Below are 10,855 nucleotides of genomic sequence, written 5' to 3'. Positions count from 1 at the left end.
GAGTAACTAAGGAAAAACATTTCACTACATTACGTCACACGTATGTAATATGTATTTGTCCAATACAGTAAAGAACCTTGAACCTATGTGAGTCTGATTATTTACATCTAACGGTGTGTGTCCATATACTGCATATCGAAAAAGAATCTGTACACATTTACTTATTATACTAACATTTAAAGAGCGAAAGACAGAGAGAGACATAGACAAAGGGAGAGTGAAACCTCAGTGAAATGACTCCAGGACAGAGAGAGAGACACACAAATGGAGACAGACAGATGGAGAGAGACAATTGTTCCAAAGCAGCTGCTCTGATTCCAGATACACTCATCTTTCCACACTGAGCTAACATTTTCAGGATAAAATCTCAGCCTGCGACGTCATACCGAGGGACGAAAGACAAACTGAGACAGGGAGAGAGAGAGAGACGGTGAGTATCAGTCTTCTCACTTTATCAGACCAGTCATAAACCCATTATAGACATGCGTTAGATATTTTCACTCCAGCATGCGTGAATTTACTGTGAGCTAATTAAGCGTGTGTGTGTGTGATGTGTGAGCGTGTGTGCAGCAGTTCAGTCGCATGTCCGAGCAAAGAGGAAACTCGTGGCAGGGGAGAGGGGTGATGGTGGGTGAGGGGCAGTTCGGGTGAGGGGTGGGGGTTGGAGAGATGGTGTGGGGGAGGGTGGAGTGAAGTGGGGGTCTCATTCTTTTCTCCTTTTGTTCTGAAAATGCATTTTGCATTCTCCTACTGCAACTGCAACTGCCCTTCACGAGCAGGCTTGGGGAGTAACGGAATACATGTCACCATGTGTTTCTTTAAAACTTACTATGACTATGACTAATGATTATTTACCGATTATTTCCTTCATCATTTCAGTCGCTATTTATTTATGTATTTACTGTATATTTGGGTTTATATTTGTATGGGCGGTCATTATTTACTGATTAATTGACGGTGTTTTATAGTCACATGTCCTCAAGGTGGTCAATAGAGTCTCTTCTACAACAGTCACACTGAGAAGTGTATTACAGGACCAGAGCACTAACCCTATGTTCACATTATTAGGCTGGAATTAGTCGCTTGTGGGCGTGCAATAACCGCTGTTGTTGTTGTGTTGTTGTTTGTGGGTGTGGCTGGTGCAGCGGGTTGTTTTTTTAAATTTCCAGTGGGAAATGGTAGTACTTATACACAGTATAACTTCTAAAACGAACTAGTTAAACATTAATTATGCACTAATCAGTGTGAAAATTGGTTGTTTGATTGACATTTTATGTGCTAGGCTTCGTACTAGTTTCATTAGCAAAGGAAGTAACTGTAACTATATTAGTTAGCTACACCCACCAGAGGAATCTTTTGAGCCAATCATTTGGATTTGTTGCTTTACCATGTCATGCCTATTTTGCATAGAAGCGAGAAAATCTCAGTTCAAATCTTGCTTGTGGCTTATCACTGAACTCTTTCCCTCTCTTTCTGACTCTCTCTCTCTCTCTTTCTGACTCTTTCCCTCTCTTTATGACTCTCTCTCTCTTTATGACTCTCTCTCTCTCTCTTTATGACTCTCTCTCTCTCTTTCTGACTCTCTCCCTCTCTTTCTGACTCTTTCTCTCTCTTTCTGACTCTCTCTCTCTCTTTCTGACTCTCTCCCTCTCTTTCTGACTCTCTCTCTCTCTCTCTTTCTGACTCTTTCCCTCTCTTTCTGACACTCTCTCTCTCTCTTTCTGACTCTCTCTCTCTTTATGACTCTCTCCCTCTCTTTCTGACTCTTTCTCTCTCTTTCTGACTCTCTCTCTTTCTGACTCCCTCTCTCTCTTTCTGACTCTCTCTCTCTTTCTGACTCTCTCCCTCTCTTTCTGACTCTTTCTCTCTCTTTCTGACTCTCTCTCTCTCTTTCTGACTCTCTCCCTCTCTTTCTGACTCTTTCTCTCTCTTTCTGACTCTCTCTCTCTCTCTTTCTGACTCTCTCTCTTTCTGACTCTCTCTCTCTCTCTTTCTGACTCTCTCTCTCTCTTTCTGACTCCCTCTCTCTCTTTCTGACTCTCTCTCTCTCTTTCTGACTCCCTCTCTCTCTTTCTGACTCTCTCTCTCTTTCTGACTCTCTCTCTCTTTCTGACTCTCTCTCTCTCTTTCTGACTCTCTCTCTCTTTCTGACTCTCTCTCTCTCTTTCTGACACACTCTCTCTCTCTTTCTGACTCTCTCTCTCTTTCTGACTCTCTCTCTCTTTCTGACTCTCTCTCTTTCTGACGCTTTCCCTCTCTTTCTGAGTCTCTATCTCTTTCTGAGTCTCTATCTCTTTCTGACGCTCTCCCCTCTCTTTCTCCCTCTCTCTCTAACTCTCCCCCCCCTCTCTCTCTCTCTAACTCTCTCCCCCTCTCTCTCTTTCCCACTCTCTCTGACTCTCTCTCTCTATCTGACTCATTCTCTTTCTGACTCTCTCTCTCTCTCTCTCTGACTCTCTACCCCTCTCTTTCTCCCTCTCTCTCTGACTCCCTCCCCCTTGCTCTCTCCCTTTTTCTCTGACTCTCTCCCCCCTTCTCTCACACTCTCTCTGACTCTCTCTCTCTGTCTGACTCATTCTCTTTCTGACTCTCTCTGACTCTCTCTCTATCTGACTCATTCTCTTTCTGACTCTCTCTCTCTGACTCTCCACCCCTCTCTTTCTCCCTCTCTCTCTGAATCTCTCCCCCCTCTCTCTCCCTTTCTCTCTGACCCCCCCCACACTCTCTCTGACTCTCTCTTTCTGACACTCTCTCTCTCTTTCTGACACACTCTCTCTCTTTCTGACTCTCTCTCTCTCTTTCTGACACACTCTCTCTCTTTCTGACTCTCTCTCTCTCTTTCTGACACTCTCTCTCTATCTGACTCTCTCTCTCTCTTTCTGACTCTCTCTCTCTCTTTCTGACTCTCTCTCTCTCTTTCTGACACTCTCTCTCTATCTGACTCTCTCTCTCTCTTTCTGACACTCTCTCTCTCTTTCTGACTCTCTCTCTCTCACTCCCTCTCAATTTCTGACTTTCTCCCCCTCTCTCTGACTCTCTCTCTCTGACTCTCTCTCTCTCTCTCTCTCTCTCTCTCTCTCTCTCTCTCTCTCTCTCTCTCTCTGTAACAGCTGTTTGTGGTCAGTATATTTTCCAAACTGAGATCATCACTTAGTTTGTATAAGATGTTATAAATAAGAGAATAAAGCAGTTTGTGGTCAGCAGCTGGTGAATCATAAAATCAGGGCTGTAACGGTACATCGCTAAAAACAGTACACCGTACTAATTACATGTGAACCTGCTGCACGGCGACATTTACTCACACACAGCACACGCTACACTCTGAGATCAATGCAAAAGATTCACTTTTCAACATTCAATAATTGTCACCATTTTACATACTTACCCTGACACACGTTTCTCAGTACTCAAAGTTCACCTCTAATGTACAAAACCCTAAACACATTTCACTCTACATTTAATTCTCTGTATGAAGATAAATGAATAAATGAGGATTTGATTAATGTGTGTATGGTTCTGCCAAACATGTTCAAGCTTTTGGGGCAATGATAGACTGTTTCCAGAGATGTGCGTAAGAACTTGTGAAAATCTGTAACTAGTGTATGTTATTCTATAAATACTGAAGTACAAAAATTCCTTGCTGAAAAACACAATAGAAACCCTCATAGAATTTGTCATGGTTTTAATGGTTATAATGGGAATTGTATTGGTTTTAATTTAAACTATAACAGTCCCTGTGGGTCTTTATTGGAAATTTGTTGCCTTCTATTGGTGGCATGTTATGTCTAATGGAAACCCTTAAGTACCAATAATGGTAATGCTTTTAATGGTCACCTGATGGTTTGTAGTGGTATTTGTAGTGGAAACCATTAGAATTTCTGTTATGCTTTATATAGGTTTTTTTCAACAGTGTTATTTTAACTCAATAAATCTGCAATATCTAATGACACTCTTAGCTAACCAGCTATATGTAAATGTTTAACCCTAAATTAAAGTTAGGGTTACTCTTACTCTGACACTCTTAGCTAACCAGCTATATGTAAATGTTTAACCCTAAATTAAACTGACTATAGTTTACTACCAACTGCTGGAAAATGATACTGTGTGAAAGTGACGTGTGTGTGTGTGTGTGTGTGTGTGTGTGTGTGTGTGTGTGTGTGTGTGTGTGTGTGTGTGTAAATTTCACTTTGTGATGAACAGATAAAAGGAGGTTAAGTCAGTTACTTGGTGAAAGACAGCTAGACAGTGTTCATATTGTAGCAGCTCTAATAGGACAGAAGCGCAAAATGCATTAAGACACCAAAAATGCAACGGCAACTCAGACAACACAACAGCAACACAGAAAACACAACAGCAACACAGAAAACACAACAGCAACTCAGAAAATGAAACAACAAAACCAAATAAACCAAAAGTACAGAAACACATCATCTTGAACTCAAAATGGAAACAGGAGGTCCTTATTAACCATCACATGCGCGTTGCTGATTGGACACGGTGTATCACAAAAAAAGACTATCACAAAGAAAGAATCTGCTATCTAGTCAGCCTAGCAAAAACAATTTAATTTAATTAAGTTATTTATGTTACTACAGTGAGGAGGAATGATTTCTTCTGAATTGCCCTGCATCCTTTAGATGAATTTTCAGTGACTTAATGCCCAAAGTCGCAAAGTTGAAGCATATCTAAAACAACAGCATATTAACACTTTATTGAAGGAGTTATTCATACTAAGTGATTGTTTTCGTTTGAACTGGGATGTCGATTTGACTTGTCCTTGTTATGCTGTTATATTTTTCCATAACAAAGTTTTATTTATGAAGAAAAAAGATATGTTCTTAATCCTCAGTATGGGAATTTTTATATGTGTAGTCCACTGGTAGTGTACATAGGAGTAACTAAGTCTACTTAAAGTACAGTTAAAGGTAAATTTCAAGTATAAAAATGAATACCTATAGAGAAACCTAGTAGTATACTTAAAGTGCAAAAATAATAAATAAATAGCAAACTATAAGTATGATGTTAAGTTACAACTTACAAGTATACTTGCAGTATAAAAACTCTTAAACTAGTAGTTTACTGGGAGTATAATTTACCGGGAGTGTGCTTTTATGAATTAAAAAGTGGACTAGACGTGTAAAACTAGTAAACTAACAGTATACCTATAAGTTCACTTGTAGTATAGTTCACAGTATACTAGCTGTGTATTCAATGTTTACTACTGTTACACTTAAAGTACAGTTAAAAAGTATACTTTTATAAACTAAAAAGTGGGCCGATTTAGTCCCAAGAAGTATTGAAATAGTACACTTACAAGTACATTGATATTAGTATACTCACGACATAAAGTATACTTGGAAAATATACTTGAACTTACTTAAGTTTACTTAATAAATTGAACTTGAAGTATACTTCTTTATAAGGGTACCACCGGTAAAAAATGAGCATTAATAAAAATATCACTTGCTTCATTTAGGCTTATATTTCCTCTTTCTTTAAACATCCTCCAGCTCTCCGTTTTCCACTTTCCCTCAAACTGACACACACTGCAGACAACAAGCATGTGATGTTCAATAAGGACTTTTCTGTTTTCAGATAATGTTGTGTTTATGGTTTTGTCATTGCATTAATTAGTTAATAAGTTGTATTGATTAACTTAAGTTAGCTAATGCGTTTTGTATTCACAGGCCACCGTACCGAAGGGACATTTATTAACGTAACGAGACAATGGGGAACATCACGGCACATTCGCTGACATTACATTACAATATTACAACATTTGCTGTCAGCTCCTAACAGTGTATCAGGACAGAAATCTCTGTTATGGTGCTGTTTCTGTTCAGAGGAGTCATGGACAGATGGAGGGAACGAGGGAAGGAATAAGGGAGGGAATGAGAGAGGGAGGGGTGCTGACTTGGCATCTCATGAAAGGTGGAATAAAAAGCCATAATTAGATGTTTGGTTAAATGTAAGCCACACGTCCTGCATCCCCATGGTTTCTATGTTAACTACAAAAATAACATTAATAAATAAGAATCAAGAATTTAAAAAAAAAAAAGAGCCAAAAGGTTTCCTTTAAGTTTCTGAGGTTATGGTTAGTGTTAGATTTAAGTGTAGCATAGAATAAATTAATAATAGCATTATTTTGTCATTGACTGTAAGGTTCTTGAGGAATGAGTGAGACTAGAATGACCAGCGTAGGGGAGACATGTCGGATTCCTTTGTAATATCAGTGTTGTTGGTGCTGGTGTTAGTACAGATCAAGGAGAGTCTGTCAGGCTCCTGTGGATGTTAATGAATGAGTGTGAACACCATAGGCTATGATGGCTCTAACAATTTTGTTTATTGGACCTGAGGGAAATTGCATGATTGGCTAACGCAGCTGTGATTGACAAGGGAGAGACAGTACACCATCCCTTCCACCCAGAGAACACAGTCAGGCTCTAGACTCCAACTCACAGTATGCTGTGGCATCACTGGGATTTGAGCTCACGATCTCACAATTATAAGGCAACCACTTTTCAATTGCTCTACTCAGAAGCCCTGGAATGTGTTTTTTAAATTAAACGTTTGTTTGTGTCTCCTCTTCTTCAGAGGCCACGGGAGAAACGGAAATGTCTTCGACTTATTTAAACAGACATCAAAACACACACATTCACTCATTACTATGTTTTATTTTCCCCTTGTTTGATGGACAGCTAAACTCCTCCTACTGTTTTAAAACACCAACACTTGGGACTGTGTGTGTGTGTGTGTGTGTGTGTGTGTGTGTGTGTGTCCTCTGAACCTCTGGAAACATCTGTGTGTCCTTCCTGCACACTGTAATACCTCTGCTGTTTCTCATTTAATCTGTGCATGGGTGTGTGTGTGTCTGTGTGTGTGTCTGTGTGTGTGTATTATACGTCTGTCCCAAACACATGTATTTGTCTTTGAATATAATTAAGGCCTGTGTGTGTGTGTGTGTGTGTGTGTGTGTGTGTGTGTGTGTGTGTGTGTGTGTGTAAGTGATGTAATCCTGAGTTTCCACTTTTATAAGTTAAAAAAGACTCTCTCTCTCTCTCTCTCTCTCTCACACACACACACACACACACACACACACACACAAAACACGTCCCTTCTGCTCAAGGTGGGTGGCCAACCAACGCTTCTCATGGAAGCTACACACACACGCACGCACACACGCACGCACACACACACACAAACACACACACACACACACACACTGAGGTTGTTATTATCATTAACAGCTGCACAGATATGAAAATAATTATAGTGATATCACTGAGGTCATTTAAAGTTTATCACTGAAACACCAAACTGTACCATCTTAGACACAGGGGTGTGTGGGTGATGGTACAGTCCTGTATCCTGCAGTAGGACGGTCAGTCATCCTGTGTAGCTTCTGTTTCACTCATCAGCGACTCCTAATATGACATTAGTAATCTTATTGTTAGTATGACAAGCTCCACTTTCAAAATGTAATAGTCCAAAGAAAAATACCAGCACAGGAACAGGAAGTGGCTTCACTCAGCTTCCTCTTGTGGAGGTGTAATTATTGTGCTAATTATCTGTATGTGTTTTCAAAGAGGAACTCTGTGTGTAACATCACACTCCAGTGTCAATCAGCCAATCAAATCAAAGGTTTTTGACAGTTATGAGCAGGGAATTCAGTTCAGATGTTGTTTTGTTAAGATGTCATTAGGAATATCATGAAAAACATTTTTTTACCCTGTTATCTCTTATCCTGATCACCTCTGACTTAAAAAAAGAAGGCATGTTCCTTTATGTATATTACAATATGTAAAAATTTTACAAGACCCCAGAATATGGGGATGTCACCTCATACCAGGGGCAGCACTTACAGTGATCTCCACTAATATTGGCAATCTTGATAAATATGAGCAAAGAACGCTGTGAAAAATTGTCTTTATAGTTTTTTTTGTTTAAAAATACTCTGCTCTCAACACAATTCCCCCCCCCCCCCCCCCCCCCCCCCAAAAAAAAAAAAAAAAAAAATCTTTCTCAGGTATAGGTGTGCAACTATTATTGGCAGCCCTATGAATTCACATGAGAAAAATATATTTGAAGTATAATCACATTGATATTTTATATTAATTTAGCACACTTGGGTGACTAGGGACAGGAAATTATTCAACCATGACTTCCTGTTTTACAGGGGTATAAATATGAGGTAACACATAGGTCAAATTCCTTTAGTCATTCATAACAGTGGGTTAGACAAAGGAATATAGTTGTTGACAAAAGGTTGTTGAGCTTCACAATATAGGAAGTGGCTATAAGAAAATAGCACAAGCATTGAAAATGCCCATTTCCACCACAGGTTCATGTGGCTAAAAATCTCCAAGGATCACAGCTGGAGAATTGCAGAAGTTAGCTGCATCTTGGCGTCAGAAAGTCTCCAAAACTACAATCCGAAGTCACCTACATCACCACAAGTTGTTTGGAAGGGTTTCAAGAAAAAGCCTCTACTCTCATCCAAAAACAAACTCAAACATCTTCAGTTTGCCAGACACTACTGGAACTTCAAATGGGATCGGGTTCTATGGTCAGATGAAACCAAAATAGAGCTTTCTTGGCAATAAACACCAGAGGAGGTTTTGGCGCACACCGAGAGGAAGCCATATGGAAAAGTACCTCATGCCCACGGTTAAATATGGTGTTGGCTCTTTAATGTTTTGGGGCTGTTTTTCTGCCAGAGGACCTGGACACTTTGTTTGTTATCAACACAAGAATGGTTTACTGACCACAAAATCAAGGTCCTGCCATGGCCACCCCAGTCACCTGACTTGAAAACCATAGAAAACCTGTGGGGTGAACTGAAGAGGAGAGTCCACCAGAGTTTAAACTCTCTGGAGAGATTCTGTATGGAGGAATGTTCTCAGATTCCTTGCCATGTATTCTCTGACCTCAACAGGCATTTTTTTTGTAAACTTGTGTTTTGTTAGTAATTGTTTGATATCCTTGAGAGCAGAGGATTTTTGTGATTTTTTTTAAACAAAAGATCAAAAGGTTAAACAATAAAGAACATTTTTACACCATTCTTCGCTGATATTTACCAAGGGTGCCAATATTATTGGAGATATTTAATTCCCACAGTGCATGACAAATCTTCTCTATTTGTCTACACAACACCAGTGGGAGATCAGAGAATATCTGTGTGTATGTGTACGTGTATACATGTGTTTGTATTTACACTGTGTGTATATATATATATATATAGCTGTGTAAAAAAATATGTACACCCCATGGAAACTGTTGGCTTTTTTCAAATATTTGGACAAGCGAATATTTGATCATCTATGAAACAGTGCTTATTAATGAAGTTGAAAATTCGCTTTTTCAATCATTTATTCGACAGAAATATCAAAAGATGCTATATTCCTTTATGGAAAAAGTAAGTACACCCTTGGCCTCAGAAGCTAGTTTTGCCCCCTTTAGCAGAAATAACTTCTTGTACGTGTTTTGTGTAATTGTCCACCAGACTTGCTGGAATTTTTGACCACTCTTCTATGCAATATTCTTTCAGTTGCAAGATGTTTGAGGGCTTTCTTTCATGCACTGCCCATTTTATTCCAAAAGGCCTGGTCTTTGCCTATATGCTCATTGCCAAACTGTAGTCTTGTAAAGGCTTTTTCCTGGCACGCCTTCCATGCAGGTCAAATGTATGCAATCTCTTTCTGATTGTAGAAGCACACACTTTGACACCAACAGTTGCATGACTTACAAGCAGATCCTGTGATAAAATTTTGGGGTTCTTGGAGACTTCTTTTTGCATCAGACGATCTGCTCTTGGGCCGAAAATTGCTGGGACGGCCAGTCCTGGACAAATTGGCAGTTGTTTGAGATCTGTGCCATTTGCAGGTTATTTTCCTTACAGTGGAATGATGTATTTCAAATAATTTTGAGATATTTTTTAATCCCTTGCCCAACTCATCCACACCCTTTTTTCTGAAGGCCTTACAGAACTCTTTAGATCTTGGCATGATGACACCACATACCTCAAATACAGAGGGAACACCAGACACTAGATATGAGAGGGGTATAAATAAGACAGATTCCACCTGCACTCCCTAAGCAGGTTCTAATGACTGGCTCCCAATCTTGAACACTTCAGTCTAATTTTATGGATTTGAAGGTGTGATAAATGTAGGGGTATAAAATAAATGTATTATTTTAATTGTAGTGTAGTACTTTATGATGTAGTGTAGTGTTTTAGGGTGTAGTGTAGTGCTTTATTTGTAGTATAGTGTTTTATGATATAATGTAGTATTTTTTTTCTCTCTCTCTCTCTCTCTCTCTCTCTCTCTCTCTCTCTCTCTCTCTGTGTGTGTGTGTGTGTGTGTCTGTGTCCCTCCCCCACATTGTTTCAGTTCACACTGCTGTAAGAAGAAACCGACTCTATCACACAGAGCTGCTATTATTGTGCATAATTGACACTTTTATGCTTTGATCACTGCCATCACATCTCCCCCAGGGTGGGTTTGAGGTAGAGGGGGTAACAGGGGGTTAATCAGGGTGGAGGGTCAGAAGAGTCACAATCATGTCTATCACGTTGAGGATTCTTTCTTTTTTTTTTGCACTTGTAGCTATTAAATACCTTTCATTTTAATGCTTTATTCTTTAATACCTTATTTTTCTAAAGCCCTTATTTTATTTCTAATGTATTTTGTTCAATGTTTAAGTAAATTCTTTATTTAATACAGTGACAACAGGTTTAACAGTAAAACATGACTCTTGGTGGGTTTGAGTGTAAACGTGGAGTTTTGGCATGGAGCCGTTTAAAGACCGTTAAAGATTTTAAGTGTTTAAGAATCAGCAGTGATCTACTTTAGCG

The sequence above is a fragment of the Ictalurus punctatus genome, chromosome 18, assembly GCF_001660625.3.
Source record: "Ictalurus punctatus breed USDA103 chromosome 18, Coco_2.0, whole genome shotgun sequence".
Classification (NCBI taxonomy): domain Eukaryota; kingdom Metazoa; phylum Chordata; class Actinopteri; order Siluriformes; family Ictaluridae; genus Ictalurus; species Ictalurus punctatus.
This window is presented reverse-complemented; position numbering follows the sequence as displayed.